General features: G+C 36.7%; 1 pseudogene; it reads right to left on the reverse strand.

Moving 5' to 3' along the window:
• Nucleotides 1-5,683: 5,683 nt before the first annotated feature.
• On the reverse strand, nt 5,684-6,659 carry LOC138436276 (histone-lysine N-methyltransferase SETMAR-like; annotated as a pseudogene).
• Nucleotides 6,660-25,976: the final 19,317 nt, after the last annotated feature.

The raw sequence follows: 25,976 nt of genomic DNA on the forward strand, positions 1-25,976 counted from the left end.
GTGATAAGTGTTTGGGCCCAAATGGCCTGCAGGGATAACTCCCAAAGTGGCACATGTTGTTCCTGGAAGCCCAATTGCCCTTGAAGAGTTGCCACCAACAGATGGACTTCTAGCAGGCATTGTGTGCCTGTCAATTGTCCTGGCAGGTTCACTGAGAGATGCCATTGTTGTACATGTTCTAGGAAACATGGCAGATGAACGTCTGAATATCTAGAGGAATTGGGTATTGCTGTGTTTCTGTCCCAAGGGCCAGCTATTTTCTGGTTGTCCCTCCAGAAGATTGTAGAGGCAACACTGTGGGCTGGGAAGGGGCTCAGGAAAAGAACATGAAAAAGGAGGGAAGGGGGCAGGGCACAACTTTTGAAAGAATGACATAGCCCAAGGGCATAACATAAACTGGTTAAAATCAAGTGGGTCCAGGATAGCAGACAAGTCAAATTCAACTAAACCTTGATCCTCAATCTGCAAGCTGAGTAACATACCCAGAGGACAGTTCCAAGGTACTATCAAAAGACCAAGGAGTGGGTGATTCCCCAGTTGTTGGAATGATCCTCCCACTCATTAGCATATGAAATTATCCAGCCCATAAAAAACTAACCACACCACATTTCATGGCCACCACACTCACCCTCTAATGGCCCACACTCTTGGAGTGTGCTTCTCTCTGAATCCGAACAAATCTACCTCTTACCTATCGCTCTGTCTCTCGCTCAATTTGTTGCAATGAGACATCATGAACCTGAGTTTCATTAGGTCCTGAAACCAGGCACCATGGGTTTTGGCCATGTTTAAATCTCTGCCAGACACGATTGAATGACTAAGCATAGCAGAGTCTCTACCACATTAGTTTGAGTCCCAATCTTAGGTAAACAATTTCAAACACAACTTTCAGAAATGGAAAGATGATAACCTGCCCAATACTTTGTAAACAGTGGCACAGATGGAGAGAGGAGCTGAAGGGTGGGAGGAAAAAGCAGTGGGAAAAACGTTCTGAAGAACCCCTTTCATAACTTGCTGGAAAAACTGCTAAATGCCTAACCTGTGCTCACAATTTTCATTAGCCTGATCCTTGGCACAAAGGAGATTAAGGACAGAGGAACCTTCACCCACTTGGGCAACAACTACTAAGGCACAGCAGATAGTAGAGCCTTTGAGACACACTAGGGAGTAGCCCCTGCCAGAGTCCTCAATTGCACCCACTGTTGCTGGCCTGTTCACAGGGGCTTCGAGGAAATAAGAAATGAGAGGTTATAAAGGAATCAAGATTTTGTTAGCCATATGGAGGCTAACAGTCATAGGGGTGAGGACCTCCTACCTTAACTGGAGGTCTTCTGGAATCTGAGACTGAGCCATGTGAGCTTTCTGCTGAGTTTGTTTTTGCTGTTCTGGTTGCCAGCACACTGGGCTTCTTGTCACTTCTACTGCACTGGGTTTTCGTCATGTTCAGCTTCCATCCTGTGAACTGTCTCCGAGTTGGGCTTCTGCTGTGCTTGGCCTCCGCCTCATGGGGGCTGAGCCAAGATTGCTTCAGCTAGGTTACATCCGGGTCACGGCAACAGGTATGTCGGGGGATTGTGTAATTTCCTCAGTTCTGTCTTGCTGCAGCAAATACTTGACATGGCAGACCAGTGTTACCACTTGATTACAGCTCAGTTTTATTCAGCAAGCAAAGGAAAGTACACCCGGGAGGCACAAGGATGGGCTGACCCCAAAGGAGAGGCTCAATCCATTTTGACTTCCTTCTTTTATTCAGTTGTCTTCTCCCCGTCTTGAGCCTGCCCTATGCAAATTGGGCTAGCCAAGAAAGGAGCATGTTTTGTTTCACCTGAAGTTCTCACTGTGGTCCTTGGATATTTTTTTTGTTCCATTTTTGTGGGCTTTTCCTTTCTTTGTCTTTTAGCCGCTGCCATTTTGGACTCCTTTTTCTTGTTCTAACTACCTAATAGTAGGGAAGTAAGTACGTGAATATATTGCTTAAGTGCATGCAAAATGTTATAATCTAAATCCCTAAAAGAAAGAATTCGGCAAAATCTTAAAAAAAAAAAAAATTCTTTTTTGTATACTTTTATCTCTTAACCCAGCAATCCTATGTCTAGGAATTTATCCTACCCACATTGGTATGACTAGATTTATGCACAAGACTCATTATTATAAATCTATTTGTATTAGCAAAGGAATATAAAACAGTTTTGTGTTCATTGATATGGATCTGCTCCAACAATGTTGATGTAGTGCTGAATGGAGTAATTTGCAGTTGTAAAAACAATAAAGGGCCTTTCCAAATACTCCTACTATGGAATCTCCAAATTATTCAGTGAAAACAGCGTGGTGGAGAAAATTGCATATATTCATATTCTAATATATATTAATTGGTTTCTCCATCTAACAAGGTGGATAAATATACATACGCTCCTTAAATATGGAAATATTACTGAGTCCAAGCTCACTTTGTTGAACAATAGGTCAAAGAAACTGAGAGACGAGGTATTAATTGGGGAGCCAGCAGACTGAGAAGATGGCAGGCTAGCGCTTCAAAATAACCATCTTATTGAGGCCTGGATGCCAGGTTCTTTTATAGATCAGAGAGAAAGAAGCAATGAGAAACAAATCAAAAGACAGAATAGAGAGGGAGATGCAGTGGGGAAGTAAATTGAAAGGGTCTTCATTCTTGGAAAATATCTCCAAGGGAATGTCCAGCCTTCAGAAGGGATGTGTTAGGGAGAAACTATCTTGCCATGAACTGAACAAAGGCATTTTAGTTTATATTCAAGCAGAAGGGCAGGGTCCTCCAGACAAGCCATTGAGTATGAATATAGCAATAAAAGCAAGTCAAAGAAACAGTTTCCAACATGGAGTCAGAATTGGCTTCCTCCCTGTAACAGAAATGCAATGATAAATTGAAAGATGTAAATAAAGTATAAAGGAAAATCGACATAATAGAGGAGAAAGCAAAAAGAAACTGAATTTTCCTGAAGGTAACTTGTTTTGCAGATTTTATTTTTGAAAGCTCTACATCTGGGCTGTCACTTCAGTCGTGTCTGACTCTTGGGATCTCAGGGACTGTAGCCATCCAGGCTCCTCCGTCCATGGGATTCTCCAGTCAAGAATATTGGAGTAGGTTGCCATTGCCTTCTCCAGGGGATTTTCCCAACCCAGGGATCAGACCCATGTCTCTTATGTCTCCTACATTTGCAGGTGGGTTCTTTGCCACTTGTGCCACTTGGGAAGCTGTATGTATTTTACATAACACATAAAACAAAATTTAATTATAGTGACTCATAAATAATAAATGGAAAAATAATAGATAACCATAATTGTATATCAAGGGATTACTTTATTGCATTCCAGGTGGTATAAACTTGAGGACAAAAAGGCATCTTAAAACGTATTCTTCAGTGATTGTGTTGGTATAATATTGGGATTGCAATTCTGAGGCTGTTAAGTTTGTATCGTGTGACGAAGCAAAAAAATGTATTAGATTGGTGCCATTGAGAAATGAGATTTTCAGAATGGGAAAAAGAAGAAATATATACAAGATTAAAGAAGTTAAAATTCCAAAAGCTCTAAGTTTAAATTGGAAGTAACTGTGTGAACTCAAGAAGTGTTTTATAAAAAACTATTGCCTGACCTTTTTCACTGAAAAGGTCTGGAAACAATGACTATAAAGTTTAGAAACAATGGCTGTTTCCTGACCCTTTTCACTAAAATGGTCTAGAACAATGACACCATTATGCTTGGATTGTGGTCTCTAAATATCCTGTCTCACTAAAAGGAATTAGGACTCTGAAGAAATGTCTGATTCCAGATCTAGGAAATTCCAAATGCATCTGGAGAATTTTCTCATTACCATGAAAAAAGGAAGCTATCAACAAGTTCTAAATTGGGTCAAAGGATTCAAGAGCCAACTTATTTCCAGCCCATTGACCAAATTTGGATCATTGAATATGATTACAACAATAGAAATTGATTAAAACATTTCAAATTCACTTTAATCCACAAGTTCATAATCATGATAAAAAAGGACAATGCTCATTAACATATTTGAAGGATGCTAGGAAACCAATGCATTATTTTTGAAAACCTGACAAATAGAGAAAGAATAAAAAAATTATCTGGTTTCCTTTTACTGTATGAACTATAGCTCCAGGATAACCAAATAGTTATGGGGAAGTTTATTTTTACAGAAGCAATTCAGATAGTTGGGCAGTTTGGATGAACATGTTAACACCATGGAATGCAATTAGCAAAACCCAGCCTGTATGAAATCCAAAGGGCAAATTACCCAGTTTCTTCAAAGAGCAGATTGCAATGGGGAAAAAGGCACAAAATGAGGAATTTGCCATAGTGGCAGAAAGATGGCCTGACTTTTCTAATTCCACTATGTGCACTGGCAAAGGGTATCATGATTTTCCTTGCCATACTAGGTTTAGGAGTAAATATTGAAGAGTTTTGATCCAAATTACAGAACATATTGGGAGGTGGTACTTTCTCGGCTGTGCTATGATATAACTAGAATAGTTACATAGACTGGCATCTGTTTCATGGATACTATGGGAGTCCATCATTCAGATGGACAGCATATCAAGAATAAAAGTGTGGCATACAGGTTTCTAAAACAAAATAATTTAATTGGAAGTAGTAATCATGAAAAAAGATTTAGGATTGTACATTTTGTTAATTTTAGCTTGGTTCTTTGCTGGAGTATTTTGTTGAATAACTGACATACATTAGATATAGTAAGAAAAAACCTAACGAAACAGACCCCCTTAAAAAAAAAAAACAAAACTGAAGAAACACACTACCCCCCACCCCCCGCCTCTGCTCCCTGAGATCTATCATTTTAAATAACCTCATTATTTTGGAATAATTGTTGAATTACAGAGAACATACAAAGATAGTGGAGTTCCCATATTCTCCTTGCCTATTTTCCCCCAGTTTTAAATCAATCAGTACACAAAAACAAATACTACTTTATAGGTATATGGTCTCTAATCTACTATTTACCTTTTAATTATACTTATTTTTAAAGCACAAGGAAACATTTTTATAGTAACTTTAGAATCTGTGGTTATGTCATTGTTTTACAATCCCAAGTTATAGATAGTAGAAACAGTCTTCTGTAAATGAGAGTCTGTACACAGTCCAGTTTCTGCAGGGTCTGAATTTATCCTACTACTGTTTTACCCTTCTTCCAGCCTCCTGTCTAATCTAGAGGCTATTAATGGGTCACATACTGGGAAATGGATATCAAGAAAAGCTAATTGATTGCTATAAGACGATTAAGGAGATAAGAATATAAAAATTCCTGTATCTCTTTATCTTAAAATCTGGAAGAATTGAACCAGATGAAGGATGCAAAATTAAAAAAAAACAAAAACAAAAAACCTAAAGAAACATGCCTCCCCCACCCCACCCCCCACACCCTCAAAAGATCTATCATTTTAAATAACCTCATTATTTTGGAATAATGGTTGAATTACGGAGAACATACAAAGATAGTAGAGTTCCCGTATTCTCCTTGCCTATTTCCCTCCATTGTTAGCATCTAATACTACTGTGATTCTTTGTCACAATGAACACTGAGATAGATAAATTACTACTAACTATTAGGTTGATACAAAAGCAATTGCAGTTTCAGAGCATGAATTTTAAATAATTGAAACTAGGCTCAAACACATCTTTATTAATCAAAATAGAAACCATTACAATCAACATATTTTTGCCAATGAGAAATAAATTAGTTTATTCCTGTAGCATAAAGATATGTGTTTCAGCATTCAGTGGACTCTTGGAAAGCATTTTCTGCCTCCTGCTGGTTATGGAAGCATTTTCCCTGCAAAAAGTTGTTGAGATGCTTGAAGAAGTGGTAGTCAGTTGGCAAGAGGTTGGGTGAATATGACAGATGAGGCAAAATTTCATAGCCCAATTTATTCAATGTTTGAACAGTTGATTATGTGATGTGTGGTCGGGCACTGTCATGGAGAAAAGTTGGGCCCTTTCTATTGACCAATGCCAGCTGCAGGCATTGCAGTTTTTGGTGCATCTCATTGATTTGCTGAGCATTACTTCTCAAATATAATGGTTTTGCTGGAATTAGGAAAGCTGCAGTGAATCAGACCAGAAGCAGACCACCAAACAGTGACCATGATCTTTTTTGGGTGCAAGTTTGGCTTTGGGAAGTGTTTTGGAGCTTCTTCTCGGTCCAACTACTGAGGTGGTCATCACCAGTTGTCATATAAAATCAACTTTTCGTCGCATGTCACAACCAAATGGAAACATGGTTTATTATTGCTGCATAGCATAAGAGAAGATGACACTTCAAAATGATGATTTTTTTCAATTTTAGTCGGCTCACGAGGCACCCACTTATTGAGCTTTTTAACCTTTCTAATTTGCTTCAAATGTCGAATGACCATAGAATGGTCAATGTTGAGTTCTTCGACACGTTCTTGTGTAGTTGTAAGAGGATCAGCTTTGATTATTCCTCTCAGTTTGTCGTTGTCAACTTCCAGTGGCTGGCCACTATGCTCTCCATCATCAAGGCTCTCATCTCCTTTGTAAAACTTCTTGAACCACCACTGCACTGTACATTTGTTAACAGTCCCTGGGCCAAATGGATTGTTGATGTTGTGAGTTGTCTCTGTTGCTTCACAACTCATGTTGAGCTCAAATTAAAAAAAAAAATCACTCAAATTTGCTTTTTGTGTATCATTTCTATAGTCTAAATAAAAAAAATAAACAGCACATAATATCATTAGTAAAAAAAATTACAGTGAGAAATGTGCATTAAAATTATATGCAACATAACTAGATTTATTTAGAATATATTCCAATAACAAATGGCAAAGTTCAACAAAGCAAAACTACAATTACTTTTGCACCAACCTAATACATTCTTAAATTTATTTGGATTTCACTGGTTTTTATATTGATGCCCTCTCCTAATGTGGTCTTTCTGTTTTACACTACACATTACTATATTACATTTAGTTGTCACGTTTCCCCAGTAACTTCACATCTGTGATGATTTCTCAATCTTTGCTTATTTTCATAACCCTGGCAGTCTTGGGAAGTACTGGTTAGCTGTCCTGTAGAACGTCTTTATATCTGGGTTTGTCTGTTGTTCTCATGTCAAGACTGGAGTTGTGAGTATTTGAAAAGACAGGTCAAGCACTCTTCTTGTCACATGATTTGGGGGAAATACATAATATTCACATGACATTTCTAGTTATGTTAATCTTCATTACTTCATCACAAAGACAGTGTTTTTCAAGTTTTCACACTGTAAAGTTACTGTTTTTCCCATTCCCTACATTAGTCTTTGAAAGTGAGTTATTAAGTCTAGTCCACCATCAATGTAATAGGGAGAGAGAAGTAAACTTCACCTAAGGGATCTCTTTTACTTAACAGATACATTTTCACTTAATTCAATTATTGTTCAACTATTGTTAAATGGTTTTTCAATAAATATGGAATAATTCACAGTCCTTTCTACCTCCTCCAGACCAGGAGATCTGTTTGAGGATGCTCATTGCCAGATTATTTGTAAAATTGAAATGTTGAAAGTGTTTAAATGCCCATAACTATGAGGTGATAAATTATAGTATCTTCAAACTATGAAGTATTATAGGCAGTCACAGTTAGGAACAAATCTATATTAGTTAACATTGATTGAGCTAAAAACCCTATGAAAGCTTAAAAAGGTTAGAATGAGGGATACATAACATTTATTCATGTAAAGATTTAAAAGCACATAGTACAGTACTATATAGCCTTCATGAAGGCATTTAAGAAGATGTCTTTAAAAAAAAAAAGAAGATGTCTTTGAATGAATGATATGTATTTAACTTAAGATAATGAACACAATGAATTCATCAACAATTAGAAGATATAAGTGAAAAAAAATAAATGAAAGAAGAAAGAGAAAATGTTGGCTTAAAGCTCAACATTCATAAAACTAAGATCATGGCATCTGGTCCCATCACTTCATGGCAAATAGATGGGGAAACAGTGGAAACAGTGGCTGACTTTATTTTTGGAGGCTCCAAAATCACTGCAGATGGTGATTGCAGCCATGAAATTAAGACTCTTACTCCTTGGAAGGAAAGTTTGACCAATCTAGACAGCATATTAAAAATCAGAGATATTACTTTGTCAACAAAGGTCTGTCTAGTCAAGGCTATGGCTTTTCCAGTGGTCATGTATAGATGTGAGAGTTGGACTATAAAAAAAAGCTGAATGCCGAAGAATTGGTGCTTTTGAACTGTGGTGTTGGAGAAGACTCTTGAGGGTCCCTTGGACTGCAAGGAGATCCAACCAGTCCATCTTAAAGGAGATCAGTCCTGAATATTCATTGGAAGGACTGATGTTGAAGCTGAAACTCCAATACTTTGGCCACCTGGTGCAAAGAACTGACTCATTTTAAAAGACCCTGATGTTGGGAAAGATTGAAAGCCAGAGGAGAAGGAGATGACAGAGGATGAGATGGCTAGATGGCATCACTGACTCGATGGTTATGAGTTTGACTAAACTCTGGGAGTTGGTAATGGACAGGGAGGCCTGGCGTGCTGGAGTCCACGTGGTTGCAGAGAGTCAGGCACGACTGAACGGCTGAAATGAACTGAACTGAACTGAACTGAAAACAAACAAACAATTGTTTCATGTGAAATAATTTTACTGAGGGCTAGATTTCATCAAAATAATCCAGTTTGGTGTCTTTGAAGTTAAATATCTTCTATAGCATGAACAATGTTTTTATTTTAATTCTTGGCTTTATTTCCTCAGATGAAGAATGATGAAAATTCTGAGTGTTTAACAGACAAAAGTACTCTATAATTTTTGTGTCTAAGCAATTTAGGTATGCATATCAAAGCTTTTTACAGTACTTAGTTTATTGTAACTGGTGTACTCCAGGACTGTTCAGAGCTGAAAGGCAATTATCATTCACATTTTATTCTTCTCTGTCCTTTCTCCCTCTCTTTCTCTCTCTGAGCAATCCTCTATATTGGTGTTTCTGCAACCTCTTCTTTACAGCCATGGTTTACTGGCTAGCAGAGCACACCTCCCACTGCCATCTTATATCCTGATTTTTACTTTTGTTCTGGTTTTTGTTTGCTTGTTTGTTTGCTTTTGTGTTGTTTTGTTGTTGTTTTACTTTCACTTCTTAAGACTCAGTATCTTGATTTCAATTTTAATTACCCCTATTTAGGAAACTAATTCTTATGTTTGACCATATGTCTGGGTATTCTTGATCCTGGCTCTAAATAGCATCACCATGGTTTACTAGTGCATATAAACCCGCTTCCATCCTTTGTGAAACAGTGACTCAAAAATATCCATATAATAGTTTACAAAATAGCTATTGTAAAGATCATATATAGAATCGTGGAACTGTTAGAATGAAATTCATAAATAAAGTCTTCAGGAAGACCACATCTGGAAGGTGGTTCTGGACTTACAAGGCCTCTAAGGAATTTGACAGTAAGATTTGGGTTTTGGTTATAGCAAGACTCAAGACTGTCAACAAAATTACTTCTTTCTGTTTCATTGACAAACAACTTATTTCTCATCTTACCCCATAGTTTAGTTTTCTCGTGCTATGTACAAGGCTTTGATTTTCCCAGTCTCTGGTTTTTCTGCACGGCATTTTCCAGCTTCTTTTCTTGACACCAACTGGCAAAATCTCCCTATTTTCTTCTATTTTGTAGCAACAAAGTGGGAGAGGGGTAATGGTACACATAAGCTTTGAGACAGTGCATACAGACACATAGCCCACAGCCCACCTGAGCACTGACTGTCCTTGAATTAGGCTCTCCTCACTTGTTTGTCAGTTGCCTCTATGCAGCAGGACAGGTTATAAGATATTCCTTCTTAGACATAGCCTGAGGAAAAATCCGTTTCCCTTATAAAAAGTGAACAGGGCAGTAATAACAAGCAACCCAGCTATGCCAGCACACATCTTTCCTGACAAGTACCATGTCTTCAAGATGTACATGTGGACAATTCTTCCATGCTGTCTGTGTATCAGTAACTTGGACATACCCCCGTTCTAGTTATTTTCAAAGACTTTGAGAATATCCATGGCTGGATTGAGTAGATAGAATGTGATACTGCATGTGGTGTGATTAGAGGACCACAGAAATGCCTTCCATCTACCCTCCAAACCCCTCCAAAATTTTTAGATTTTCTTCTGTTGGATTAAGATTCCCTCACATCCTTGGGCTATGGAGTTTATCTCTAAGAATACACCTATCAAAATAGTAGTAAAAGCTTCCTGACAGAGGGGGCTGAACATTCTTTTCCTCTTTGCAACCATATATTTCAGTGCTTTCCTGGATTATGTTTAGCATTTATCACACTATTTGCTAGTAGCTTCCTGGTCTGCAAACTACTGAGAACAGAAATTTCATTTTACTTACCTATATGTGCTCAGAATTTTATTACAGTGCTTGGCTTATACAGTTCACAGTTAATGTGTGTTGAATTGAATGCAATGAAAGAATAACTAAAGAATCTGCAATCCCTCACTAATGCTTTTAACAAGATTTAGTTTAATAGATTATCTATGAAAGTGTGCATGGAGAAAAAGACCAGAGTAAGTTTTGATGGGCTTCATGTAGACAGGTTTGAACTCAAATTCAGAGAGGGTTATTCCATGAAGGGCTTTTAAAATCCTTTGTATGTCAGGAGATATTCAGAACTAGGAAACAGATGGGGGTCAAAATAAAAGGAGATGGGAAATATTTTAAAATTAAAAATATTTTTAATATTTTAATTTTAAAGCTATTTAAAATTTTAATTTAAAATTTTAAAAATATTTAAAATTTAAAGCTACTTTAAGCTATTTCTAAAAAGTATTTTAATTTTAAAGCTATCTAAAAATTCTGAGGTCTTGGTTTTATTACGAATTTGCAAGTCCAGAGATTTTAATATTGAAATATTTTTCCCTAATTAAGCTTCCCCCTTTTTAAAAATGGTTCAGAAAGTATGTGCCAGTAATCAATCACAAAAAAATTATTCATATTGATAATTCTGGAGTATTGATAATTTTCAGGCTATTAACAAAGCGAAATTAGGGCATATATTAAAAAAACAGAAATAAATAATTTCCTTAAATACACAGGAAATTGACTTTGATTTTTTCTTTGACTTATTTTGGTCCTGTTTTTTTATTGTTGTCATTGCTCTTGGTTTAGAAAAGAGTGGCACACCCGTATGTCAATCCACCTTTCCAAATCAAGACCCCAATTAATTACTATTGACATGTTTTACAATTATTATTTCAAAAAAAAGTTAAGACATAAAATTTTCTTTGCTCTGTCAGATGTTGGTAGCATTTTACTATGGATAATCTTTAATTATTTAACACTGTTTATGCTTGATTAATGTATCACTGATAAAATTTGTTAAATAATGGGCTAGGTGAGAAAAGGCTGCTCTTAAATCTACAATATAAAATGAAAAAAAAATTCTCATTTTTGTAAAAAAAATTATACTTTTACCAATCTATTTTGTTTATTTAAATGTGACAATGTCATTTCAGTGTCATCGATTTCTATCTTTGATAATAATTTATTTACTTTTCATAAACATTAATTTCAGGTAAGAAATGCATGTGTATGCTTTTGAAGTTCTTTGGAAAAATCTTCTTTTGTGAGTGAGAATGAAACCTCTTTAGTCACCAATTATATTTTTGACACTGAAGAGCTCAAAAAGTATACAGTATTCTTTTGGAAAGGAACTGATATTGGATGTTTAAAGAATTATTTCCCTAGCTAACATCTCTACATTTATTATTGTAAAAGCAATGCATATACATCAAAGGGTTATATTTTAAATACTGCAAAATAGAGAATAAGCCCTTCAAGCTTTAAGATATTTATCCCTGGAAATATCTATCATAAAGTTGTTAGAAACATATATTGATAAATTGAGATAAACTTTCTGGAAGATATTTTAACCTTTACTTCAGAAAGGATTCATACTTTTTAATTCAATAGTAAACATGGCTCTTTTTTATGTAAAAAGAAATCAAAAGAACTTTTTAATTTGTTTGTAGTAAATTCAGAGTAGTTTAAAAAATGTCAAGGGATTGACAACTCATCATGTTACAAATATATACTCTTTTTCAGTTATCAACCGTTTCAAGAGTGCTCAGTGTTTCCTACTTATGCTCCCACTTAGTCCTAATAATATGCTTTCTATCTCCATTACTTCATTAAAACTTTTTACCAAAGAACTCTTAATTATATGAACTAAGGACTCATTTTCTTTATTGTCCTTAATGTTTTTGTGACTGGGAGACTTAGGACTTTTCTACCCTTTTGGAAAATATCTTCTCCCTCACCCTCCAGAATAGTATACAGCATTGTCCTTTCATCTCCCTGATTCTCCATACTCCCAAGTAAGCATCATTTCTTTCACTGCTCTGGGAAGGCTTTCCTTCAGTACATTAGATGCATTATCTCATTTAATTCTTGCAACTCTACAGGGTGTTTTAGAGCTCAAGTGTTTGTTTCCCTTGTGTTTTAACACTACTATAAATTAAACTTAGTCTATCATCTCTTAGAAATTGACTTTTTCCATGTTTTTCGCTCTCTTGTCCAACATGTGTGAGGCTTAGAAATTAGCAAATGCCTGAGTGAGGAAAGTGGTAAATATAAGACTCTTTATTAAGTTTGCTTTCTCTTAGGGATCGTGGTCCTTCAAGTTTTAACTTCCTTGGTTGTATTCTGTTCTGTGCAAAGCTATTTTTAAAATATTTTTATTCAATTTCACAACTGTTCTGAGTAAAATATTTGGTCTGATCCAAGCTGTTCAGTCAAGACTGGAAAGGAAACTTCTCAGCACTGCCGCTCAAGTGGCAATCAGATAATTCTATCTTATTGATCTATGATGGGATTAGATGATTGTGCCAGGTTATATACCAATACAGCTTTTTTAGAAAGTCTTATATATTTCCTACCCTTCAAATATCAACTGAGTCAAACAGTTGATTTCTATTCCTTGCATGCCTTAGTTGATTTATATTTTGGCACAAGCTTCTTATCTCATCACAGATTGCAGAAAAAACAAAACAAAACAAAACAGTTCATTGACCAACTGTCTAAGGACTTCACTAGTTATAGGATCAGAAAACGAAACACAATAAAGCCAAGTTACTAGCTGTATGCTAGTAAGTTACTGTTTAATTTGTTGAGGATTCTCTTTTGTCGAATGTCTATCTTGAGACAGATTTATGAGTTCAGCAAAGCTTTAATAACTATGTATAATTATTCTTAAAATTCTTGGTAATTTTTGCATTATTTCAAATTAAAAAAATATATATATAATGGAAGAGCTTTCCTTTCACCTGTCACAAAGTCTTGTTTCTTCTTTCTGAAACACATCTCTATTCTGCAGTGTCATTGTTAGTCAGGACTTAACCTCTTTTCACCAGTATCTTACAAAACTCTTACAGTTTAAATTGTTCATATTCTGATTGCAGTCCTTCCCTCTCCATCTTTATTATGAGCCCTAATCTGTCTCCTGAGTTTGCCTTCCATATTGTATACTTATATGTCTTCTGCAAGTACCTTATTCTCTATATATCTTATTTTATGTATATTTAAACTGAACTCTTCATTTACTTTCCAAATCCCAACTTATTTTTTACTGACATAGCTCTGCTATCCATTTTCTTAATCAAGTTTAGAACAAAAATAATAATGACATCATAGCTATAGTCCTTTCTCTCCTGCAATACCTAATGCTCTCCCAATTCCACTTGAATCTACCTCCTAGATATTTCCTAAGTTTTCCCTACCATTCTTACTCCCTATTGTCACTAAACTAATTAAACTATGTTCTCTTACTTATCTTGCTAAAATGCTCTCAAAAGTGTTGTCCTTAACTAAGTTCTTGCATTTCTTTCCATCAACATATAACAAGAGAAATATTTTAAAATTCAAATGTTATTATATCATTCAGTTGCTCAATGTTCTTCAATGCATTATCACTGGAGAAGAAATCCAGTTATCTTCAAATGTCTTCTATGACCTTCGTTTAACTTCCAACCTCTATTTCCCATTCACATTTTATCTTTTAGTCAGGCAGATTTTCTGTCCATTTAAAGACAAATGCTACTGCATCTAAGCCTTTTATTTCTTTCTAGAGCTTTTTCAAAATGGGCTTTCTGATTATGGTATATGACTCTAGCTTTATTTCCAGATTAAAATAATCTCTTTAGACACATCTAGAACACTGTCTATAATATGACCCGCACACTTCCATCATATGGGATACTGAATTGTATTGGGTTGGCCAAGAAGTTCTTTCAGGTTTTTGCAGGATATGGCAAACTCAAACAAACTTTTTGGCCAACCCAATATTTGTTAATTTACTAAGTCAATGCATACCGTGAAATGAACATTAAATAAGAGTGTAATATATTCAATAAATTAATTAAATGTAAATAAAGTTATATCTTAGCTTCATGTATTCAGAGAATATTAAGAGAGCTGGAGATTTTCCAGGAAGAGATCAGCAGTTTGACAAACTCCAAATCTCACCGCTGGTTGCCAGAATAACCTGGTTTCAGTTGTTTTCTTTTCATTACTTTTCATTTCCTGCTGCTATTAATTGAATATAATTTCCAGAGGATTACCAGCTGAGGAAGTCCCCGTTATAAGTATGCTACAGAAGCAAAGAAAGTAAAACTCTTACTTCCTTTACTATTTTTTGTTTATTTTGTATTTTTTTAAACAAAATACAGCCTGATCGAGATATCATTCATATACTATCCAATTCACCCACTTAAAATATACAATTCAGTAATTCTTTTTAGTATATTCACAGAGTGGTGCAACAATAACTATTATGTAATTTTAGAATATTTTTGTCCACACTAAGGGGAATCCTGTATTCATTAGCAGTCAATCCCTTTGCCTCACCCCACTTCACCAATTCATTCTGAGGCCACTACTAAGCTAATATCAAAACAAGTCTAGGTAGGCTAAATAAAGGCCCCCAAATAGACTGAGCTCCTAATCCCTGAAAACAGTAAATTTTACCTTATATGGAAAAAGAGACTTTCTGATATGTTAAAGTCATTGAGATGAGGACATTCTCCAAGATTATCTGGGTAGATGCTAAACTGATCACAAATGTACTTACAGGAAGGAAGCAGATAGAAAATGATGTAATGATGAAAGCAGAGAGCTTTGAAGATGTTACATTGATGTCTTTGAAGATAGACAGAGGGGCCTTAAGCCAAAGTATTTATCTCTATAAGCTGGAAAAGGTGTTGAAACAAATTCTCCCCAAGTGCCTTTGGAGGGAGTGCAGTCCTACTAACAACACAGTTCTGGCCCAGTGAAATTGATTTTGGACTCCTGGCCACCAGAATTGTTGGAAACTAAATTTGTGCAATATTAAGCCACCAAGTTTGTTATGAGTTTTTAGAGCCATTATAGGACATTAATATAAAGACAAGACATCACAAGAAAAGAAAACTATAGGCTATGTTTTGCAGGAGATCAGGGTTCAATCCCTGGTTTGGGCAGATTCCTTGGAGAAGGGAATGGCTAACCATTCCAGTATTCTTGCCTGGAGAATTCCATAGAGAGAGGAGCCTGGTGGGCTACAGTCCATGGGGTTGCAAAAAGTTGGACAAAACTGAACGTCTAAGCACTCACAGTGTCATACTTAGTGATGAAAGGCTGAATATTTTCTCCCTTTAAGATCAAGAACATACAAAGATATCTGCTTTTACCACCTTTATTCAAATTGTACTAGAAATTATAGCTGGAGAAATTTGGCAAGAAAAATTAATAAAACTATCTAATTGGGAAAGGAAGAAATAAAATTATCTTTCTTTATAGATAAAAATGTCTTGCATATAGAAATTCTTAAGGAATCTACCTGAAAACTATTAGAACAAAAGTTCTTAACTTAATATGCATAAAATTACTTAAAATTATTTTAAAATTGTATTAATTACAATTGTCTACATTTTTAAGGGTTTAAACAGTAAAAATCAGACTTAAACCTAAGATCATTTCCTCAAAGAGCATTTATGTATAGAAGAAATATATGATCTGATGCCCTATAAACAAACATTTTTCATAATTAAAAGTTTGAAGACTTATACTGTCAGACAACACAGAAAAATATGAGTAACAGGAGTTAGATGAATTTGATGGTTTCAAGTTATTATGATCATAAGTCCAAAATCTAAATGAAAAGTAATCTCAACAACAAAAAGTAAGTCATAATAGGGTTAAAAAAAATTTTTTTTTGCCCCAGTGCCAAGAATATGGATGTGAATAAACACTTGGTTGATTGACTTTTCTTCCACATGTCTTTAAGTCACATGACCATAACACTGTCTATCATGTTAAATAATGAAAATGAACTTTAATGGAAAAGGCATAATAACTAGGGATTTGAAATCCAGGACTAGAACCTTCATTCTCCCTGGTCTAAAGGTAGAACTTTAAAAATGTCACTTAACTTTGTCTTACCTTTAATCAAATGATAGTAATGATTGTTCTCTACCTGTATCAAAGTAACAGAAACTGGGCATGTATGAAAAATTTTAAGCTATTGAGAAAAGTACTTGATACATTCCACGTAATAAAACATTAATCAGAGTGACTCCATTTGGCTTTAGAAGAGTCCATTCTATTTTATGGCATTTGCTTCATTCATTTTTTTCCCCCTGAGAAAATGAGAGATTTATTACCTCTTACATCTCTATACCATAGCAAAAGGTTGTTTTTATTTATTATACTCTATATGTACTTATTTGTACCCAATCTTGCTCATAAAGGACAAAAATGCCTCATTTCATCAAAATAACTACCAACATATGAGAACTTACTACTGGCCAGAAACTTTAAAAACTTTGTTTTGAATCCTTAGTACAGCTACATGAGATAAGTAATATTTCCATTTTACAAATCAGAGAGGTGGAGTACACAAATATTAAGTAAGTTTTTAGGTCAGACTGAAGTTAATTTCAAGGAAGGGCACAAGATTTATAAGGCCAACTTGTCTACACAACATCTTAGGAAATTTTCAGTGAAGGCAAGTTGTGCTGTCAAGATTGTCTTTGTAGGCCCACTGGTTGCAACCTAAAGTCATCTGAATTATCTTTTAGAGAGGGTACTAAGTAAAAATATGAAATAAGCAATGAGACATATACTTCTGAAGTTCATATAAGAAGAATGAATTGGAGATGTAGTAATTGGTCACCAGACTTTCAACTCTCTTGCACTCATGCGTGCTAAGTCACTTTAGTTGTGTCTGACTCTTTGAGACCCTATGGACTGCCAGTCTCCCCTATCCATGGGATTCTCCAGGCAAGATACTGGAGTGGGTTGCCTTGCCTTCCTACAGGGAGTCTTCCTGAACTGGGGATTGAACCCATGTCTCTTATGTCTTCTGCATTGACATGCTGGTTCTTTTCCACTAGTGCTACCTGGGAAGACCTAAAACTCTCTTACTTCCTTTGAAAACAGAAAACAAACATATTTTTCCCAAACTGTTTTTAGGAAATGTATAAGTATAAAATGTGGAGAAATATATTAGAAATAAGTTATTTAGCAAATCTGAGATTAACCAAATATAAACCTTACATAAACCAAAATTTCATTTACCCATTTAAACTTCATTAAGATTTATATTTTATATCTTAATGACCATGGCTCAGATCATGAACTCCTTATAGCCAAATTCAGAATTAAATTGAAGAAAGTAGCAAAAACCGCTAGACCATTTAAGTTAGACTTAATTCAAATCCCTTCCGATTATACAGTGAAAGTGATGGATAGATTCAAGGGATTAGATCTGATAGAGTGCCAGAAGAACTATGAACAGAGGTTCAGGACATTGTACAGAAGGCAGTGATCAAGACCATCCACAAGAAAAAGAAATGCAACAACCTTCTCAGGTTGTCTGAGGAGGCCTTACATATAGCTGAAAAAAGAAGAGGCTAAAGGCAAAGGAGAAAAGGAAAGATACACCCATTTGAATGCAGAGTTCTAAAGAATAGCAAGGAGAGATAAGAAAGCCTTCTTCAGTGATCAATGCAAAGAAATAGAGGAAAACAACAGAATGGGAAAGACTAGAGATCTCTTCAAGAAAATTAGAGATACCAGGGAAACATTTCATGCAAAGATGGGCTCAATAAAGGGCAGAAATGGTATGGACCTAACAGAAGCATAAGATATTAAGAAAAAATGGCAAGAATACACAGAACTGTACAAAAAAGGTCTTCACGACCCATATAATCATGATGGTGTGATCACTCACCTAGAGACAGACATCCTGGAGTCCAAAGTCAAGTGGGCCTTAGGAAGCAGCACTATGAACAAAGCTATTGTAAGTTATGGAATTCCACTTGAGCTATTTCAAATTCTAAAAGATGATGCTGTGAAAATGCTGCACACAATATGCCAGCAAACTTGGAAAATTTTAGTAGCCACAGGACTGGAAAAGGTCAGTTTCATTCCAGTCCCATAGAAAGGCAATACCAAAGAATGTATTGTAAAAACTACTGTACAATTGCACTAATTTCACACGCCAGCAAAGTAATGCTCAAAAGAGTCCAAGCAAGGCTTCAACAGCACATGAACCAAGAAATTCCAGATGTTCAAGCTGGATTTAGAAAAGGCAGAGGAATCAGAGATCAAATTGCCATCATCCACTGGATCATTGAAAAAGCAAGAGAGTTCCAGAAAACCATCTACTTCTGCTTTATTGACTATGCCAAAGCCTTTGACTGTATGGATCACAACAACTTTGGGAAATTCTTAAAAGAGATGGGAATACCAGACCACCTGACCTGCCTCCTGAGAAATCAGTATGCATGTCAAGAAGCAAGTTAGAACTGGATATGGAACAATGGACTGGTTCAAATCGGGAAAGGAGTATGTCAAGGCTGTATATTGTCACCCTGCTTATTTAACTTATATGCAGAGTACATTATGTGAAATGCCAAGCTAGATGAAGCACAAGCTGGAATCAAGATTGCAGAGAGAAATATCAGTAACCTCAGATATGGAGATGACTCCACCCTTATGGCAGAAAGTGAAGTGGAACTAAAGAGCCTCTTGATGAAAGAGGAGAGTGAAAAGGTTGGCTTAAAACTCAACATTCAAAAAACTAAGATCATGGCATCTGGTCCCATCACTTCATGGTACGTATATGGGGAAACAATGGCAACAGTGACAGACTTTAATTTTTGTGCTCCAAAATCACTGTAGATATGACTGCAGCCATGAAATTAAAAGATGCTTGCTCCTTGGAAGAAAATCTGTGATCAACCTAGACAGTGTATTAAAAAGCAGAGACATTATTTTGCCATCAAAGGTCCATCTAATCAAAGCTATGGTTTTTCCAGTAGTCATGTATGGATGTGAGAGTTGAACTATAAAGAAAACTGAGCACCAAAGAAATGATGCTTTTGATCTGCAGTGTTGGAGAAGACTCTTGAGAGTTCCTTGGACTGCAAGGGACTGCAGTATCCAACAAGTCCATCCTAAAGGAAATCAGTCCTGAATATTCATTGGAAGGACTGATGCTGAAGCTGAAGCTCCAATACTTTGGCCACTTGATGTGAAGAACTGACTCATTTTAAAAACCTTGATGCTGGGAAAGATTGAATGCAGGAGGAGAAGGGGAGGACAGGGAATGAGATGGTTGAATGGCATCACTGACGTGATGGACATAAATTGCAGCAAGCTCTGGGAGTTGATGATGGACAGGGAAGCCTGGCATGGTGTAATGCTTGGGATTGCAAAGAGTTAGACATGACTGAGTGGCTGAACTGAACTAAAGATTTATGTACTCAAAATGGGAAATTGAAAAAATAAGTAGAAAAAAGTCCCTTTAAAGTTAGGAAATTTCATGTCCTTGTTGAGCTATGCCTGCAAAATAACTAAAAAGCTATTTATAGTGCCTTTACCAAAGGGGAAGGCAGAGGATGAGATGGCTGGATGGCATCACTGACTCGATGGACATGAGTTTGAGTGAACTCCACGAGTTGGTGATGGACAGGGAGTCCTGGCATGCTGCAGTTCATGGGGTCACAAAGAGTTGGACACGACTGAGCGACTGAACTGAACTGAACTGTTACAAACATCTCCCCAAATAACAGTACATCACAGGAAAAGAGTGGAAGCTGCTATCATGTCTGACTCTGTGACAGCATGGACTGTAGCCCACTAGGCTCCTTCATCCATGAAATATTTCAGGTTTGCTTTGCTATTCCCTTTTCCAGGGGATCTTCCCAACCCAGGCATGTAACCAGAGTCTTTTGTTTCTCCTGCTTCAGCACATGGATTCTTTAACCATCTGAGCCACCAGATCCCATTGATGTAAATAAAATGTTGACATTTATCACTTTGCCTTAAGGAAGACAATATGAATGGTTACATAAAATAGTTTACTGTTATTTTGTCTACCCTGACATAAATATCTCAAACTATTATATGTCCTTTAGCTTCTTTCCCTTGTGCTTCTAAAGGCAAAGGAGAAAAGGAAAGGTATACCCATTTGAATGTAGAGTAATAATAGCAAGGAGAGATAAAAAAAAGCCTTCCTCAGTGAACAGTGCAAAGAAATAGAGGAAAACAATAGAATGGGAAAGACAAGAGATCTCTTCAAGAAAATTAGAGATACCAAGGGAATATTTCATTCAAAAGTGATTACAATAAAGGACAGAAATGGTATGGACCTGACAGAAGTAGAAGTTATTAAGAAGAGGTACTTTGGGATGACCTTGGGGAATAGGATGGGGAGGGAGCTGAAGGAGGGGGGATTCTGGATGGGGAACACATGTGAGCCCATGGCTGATTCATGTCAATGTATGGCAAAAACCGCTACAATATTGCAAAGTAATTAGCCCCCAATAAAAATAAATAAATTAATTTAAAAAAAGAAGATGTGGCAAGAATACACAGGAGAACAATAGAAAAAATATCTTCATGACCCAGATAACCATGATGGTGCAATCACTCACCTAGAGCCAGACATCCTGGAATGCAAAATGGAGTGGGCCTTAGGAAGCATCACTATAAACAAAGCTAGTGGAGGTGATGGAATTCCAGTTGAGCTATTTCAAGTACTAAAAGATGATTCTGTGAAAGTGCTACACTCAATACACCAGCGAATTTGGAAAATTTAGCAGTGGCCACAGGACTGGAAAAGGTCAGTTTTCATTCCAAGCCCAAAGAAAGGCAATGCCGAAGAATGTTTGAACTACTGCACAATTGCACTCATCTCACACGCTAGCAAAGTAACGCTCAAAATTCTCCAAGCCAGGCTTCAACAGTAGGTGAACCATGAACTTCCAGATGTCCAAGCTGAAGTTAGAAAAAGCAGAGGAACAAGGTATCAAATTGCTCAAATCCGTTGGATGATGAAAAAAGCAAGAGAGTTCCAGAAAACCATCTACTTATGCTTCATTGACTACCCCAAAGCCTTTGATTATGTGGATCACAACAGACTTAAAAGAGATAGGAATACCATAGCACCTGACCTGCCTCCTGAGAAATATGTGTGCAGGTCAAAAAACAACAGTTAGAACTGGACATGGAACAACAGACTGTTTCCAAATCAGGAAAGGCTTACATCAAGGCTGTATATTGTCACCCTGCTTATTTAACTTATAGGCAGAGTGCATCATGTGAAATGCCAGGCTGGATGAAGCACAAGCTGGAATCAAGATTGCTGGGAGAAATATCAATAACTTCAGATATGCAGATGAGACCATCCTTATTGCAGAAAGTGAAGAAGAACTAAAGAGCCTCTTGATGAAAGTGAAAGAGGAGAGTGAAAGCATTGGCTTAAAACTCAACATTCAGAAAACTAAGTTCATGGCATTCAGTCCCATCACTTCATGGCAAATAGATGGGGAAACAGTGGAAACAGTGACAGACTTTAATTGTTGGGGCTCCAAAATCCCTGCAGATGGTGACTGCAACCATGAAATTAAAAGACACTTGCTCCTTGGAAGATAAGCTATGACCAACCTAGACAGCATATTAAAAAGCAGACTCTACTTTACCAACAAAGGTCTATCTAGTCAAAACTATGGCTTTTCCAGTAATCATGTATGGATGTGAGAGTTGGACTATAAAGAAAGCTGAGCACCAAAGAACTGATGCTTTTGAACTGTGGTGTTGGAGAAGACTCTTGAGAGTCTCTTGGACTACAAAGAGATCCAACCAATCCGTCCTAAAGGAAATCAGTCTGGAATATTCATTGAAAGGACTGATGCTGAAGCTGAAACTCCAACACTTTGGCCACCATGATGCCAGGAATGATTGAAGGCAGGAGGAGAAGAGGAGGACAGAGGATGAAATGGTTGGATGGCATCACCGACTCGATGGACAAGAATTTGAGCAACCCCCAGGAGTTGGTGATGGACAGGGAAGCCTGTTGTGCTGCAGTTCATGGGGGTCACAAAGAGACACCACTGAGTGACTGGACTGAACTGATTAACTTTCCTGTTGGTTTACTGGCACTGACCACACTAATCTTCTCTATTGGTATTTTCCCTGTGAATTTCTCCTTGAACTGTGTGTTTGATTTCTAACTTCACAATGCTGTATAATCAAGCACATTTGAAATCATTTAAAATTTGAGATCAGACTGAGGTGTAAAACATGCTATTGAAAAGAATCATGAGATGGCATGATGTATGTATGGCTGTGTATGCCTATTTTCAGTAATATATTCCTACTCACCTTTCCCACTGAATAAGAAAGGATAATTAATTATTCTGAATATTAACTCTCATTGTATAACTCTATTCAAAGAACTTTAGTTGCTTCATTTTCTTAATCTATCTGAAGATATGTTACATTACTTTCTAACTATTTTTTTTTTTTGGCATATTGAAAGTGACTATGAGTTTTTCATTCAATTATAATCTCAAGGAGGACCTGTATCTTATTTACCTAACATAGTAGACAATGAATACTGAAATTTTCTGTTTTTCCTCAAATTTATCAAAACCTTTTTAGGTCAAGTTCAAATATTATCTACTATTTCGAGCTATTTTAGTTTCATTTTTAATTTTTGTGTATTCACCTTGGGATTTCATTTATTCTTACAGCTTCTTTAATTTATGTACAATATATCTTATATCTTTGGGAGATTATAAATTTCTTGTTGGTAAGAACTCCATCATCTTTTTGCATATCCCGGAATAGTGCATATCCCAGTGTAGTGCAATGTGCCTAGTGCCTGTATGCTCAGTTGCTCTGTTGTGTCCGACACTTGTGACCCCATGGATGGTAGCCTACCAGGCTCCACTGTCTATGGAATTTTCCATGGAAGAGTACTGGAGCAGATCGCCATTTCACACTCCAGGGGATCTTCCTAACCCAGGAATTGAACCTGTGTCTCCTGCATTGGTAGGTGGATTCTTTACCACTGAGCTTCCTGGGAAGTCCCAATCATGTACCTAGTAGGTATTAAACAAATATTTGATAAATTTAACTGAAAGTAAATATTTCCTTTACACTCATAGATATAAAAATATGACCATGTAAGTTGCCTGATTTAATCTCCTTTAGTATCTCTCCTCTGCTGTTGAGTTTCAGTTCAGTTCAGTTCATTTCAGTTCAATCGTTCAGTCATGTCTGACTCTGCAGCATGCCAGCCCTCCTTGTCCATCACCAACTCCTGGAGCCTACTCAAACTCATGTCCATTAAGTCAGTGATGCCATTCAACCGCTTCTCCTGCCTTCAATCATTCCCAGCATCAGGGTTTCTTTCAATGAGTCACTACTTCCCATTAAGTGGCCAAAGTATTGGAGTTTCAGCTTCAGCATCAGTCCTTCCAATGGGTATTCAGGACTGATTTCCTTTAGGATGGACTAGTTGGATCTCCTTGCAGTCCAAGGGGCTCTCAATAGCCTTCTCCAACACCACAGTTGAAAAGCATCAATTCTTCAGCATTCAGCTTTCTTTATAGTCCATCTCTCACATCCATACATGATTACTGGAAAAACCATAGTTTTGAATAAATGGACCTTTGTTGGTAAAGTAATGTTTCTGCTTTTTAATACGCTGTCTAATTTAGTCATAGCTTATCTTCCAAGGAGCAAGTGTCTTTTAATTTCATGACTGAAGTCACCATCTACAGTGATTTTGGAGCAATCTCAAAATAAAGTCTATAACTGTTTCCACTGTTTCCCCATCTATTTGCCATGAAGTGATGGTACCAGATGCCATGATCTTAGTTTTCTGAATGTTGAGCTTTAAGCCAACTTTTTCACTCTCCTCTTTCACTTTCATCAGGAGGCTCTTTAGTTCTTTGCTTTCTGCCATAAGGGTGGTGTCATCTGCATATCTGAGGTTATCGGTATTTCTCCCAGCAATCTTGATTCCAGCTTGTGCTTCATCCAGTCCAGCATTTCTCATGATGTACTCTGCATATAAGTTAAATAAGCAGGGTGAAAATATACAGCCTTGAGATAAGCCTTTCCTGATTTGGAACCAGTCTTTTGTTCCATATCGAGTTCTAACTGTTCCTTCTTGACCTGCATACAGATTTCTCAGGAGGCAGGTCAGGTATTCCCATCTCTTTAAGAATTTCCCACAGTTTTGTTGCAATCCGCACAAAGTCTTTGGAATTGTCAATAAAGCAGAAGTAGATGCTTCTCTGGAACTTTTTTGCTTTTTCAATGATCCAGTGGATGATGGCAATTTGATCTCTGATTCCTCTGCCTTTTCTAAATCCAGCTTGAACATCTGGAAGTTCACGGTTCACGTACTATTGAAGCCTGGCTTGGAGAACTTTGATCATTACTAACATGTGAGATGAGTGCAATTATGCAGTAAGTTTGAGCATTTTTTGGCATTGCCTTTCTTTGGGATTGGAATGAAAACTGACCTTTTCCAGTCCTGTGGCCTTTGCTGAGTTTTCCAAATTTGCTGGTTTATTGAATGCAGTACTTTCACAGCATCATCTTTTAGTACTTGAAATAGCTCAACTAGAATTTCATCACCTCCACTAGCTTTGTTTATAGTGATGCTTCCTAAGGCCCACTTGACTTTGCATTCCAGGATATCTGGCTCTAGGTGAGTGATCATACCATGGTTATTATCTGGGTCATAAAGATGTTTTTTAGTATAGTTCTTCTGTGTATTCTTGCCACCTCTTATTAGTATCTTCTACTTCTGTTAGGTCCGTACCATTTCTGTCCTTTATTGTGCCCACTTTGCATGAAATATTCCCTTAGTATTTCTAATTTTCTTGAGCTGAGCTCTATTCTAGTTGCGCTCTGTTATTAGTTCTAATCCTTTGAATCTATTTCTCACTTCTACTGTATAATCATAAGGGATTTGATTTAGGTCATAACTGAATGGTCTAGTGGTTTTACCTACTCTCTTCAATTTAAGTCTGAATTTGGCAATAAGGAGTTCATGATCTGAGCCACAGTCAGCTCCCAGTCTTGTTTTTGCTGACTGTATAGAGCTTCTCCATCTTTGGTTGCAAAGAATATAATCCTTCTGATTTCAGTATTGACCATCTGGTGATATCCATGTGTAGTGTCCTTTCTTGTGTTGATGGAAGAGGGTGTTTGCTGTGACCAGTGCATTCTCTTGGCAAAACTCTATTAGCCTTTTGCTGTTGACTTTAGCTAGCTTTACTTCATGTGAAGAGACACAACAATAGGTTTTGTAATTTAGTTGATTTTGTCATATTTTAGGTATATTTTAGTAGTAATGGGAACACCAGATGTTAATATTATCCTTACTGTGTGACAGGGTTGTTGAAGTTGAAATTATGGCTTAAATGGAAATGAATCTTACACTGTAAAGTGACATCTAAACATCACGTATTGTGATTGGCAGACCCACATTCTATATCAATACTGCGTCACTTCTTGAGTTACCCTCAATTTGGAGCCAGTGAGGTGTGAAACAAGGCCTCACATCCCTTGTGTATGAGTGTGGACTGTTATTTCTTAATTCCT

This window comes from Ovis canadensis, chromosome 3 (assembly GCF_042477335.2).
Source record: "Ovis canadensis isolate MfBH-ARS-UI-01 breed Bighorn chromosome 3, ARS-UI_OviCan_v2, whole genome shotgun sequence".
Lineage (NCBI taxonomy): Eukaryota > Metazoa > Chordata > Mammalia > Artiodactyla > Bovidae > Ovis > Ovis canadensis.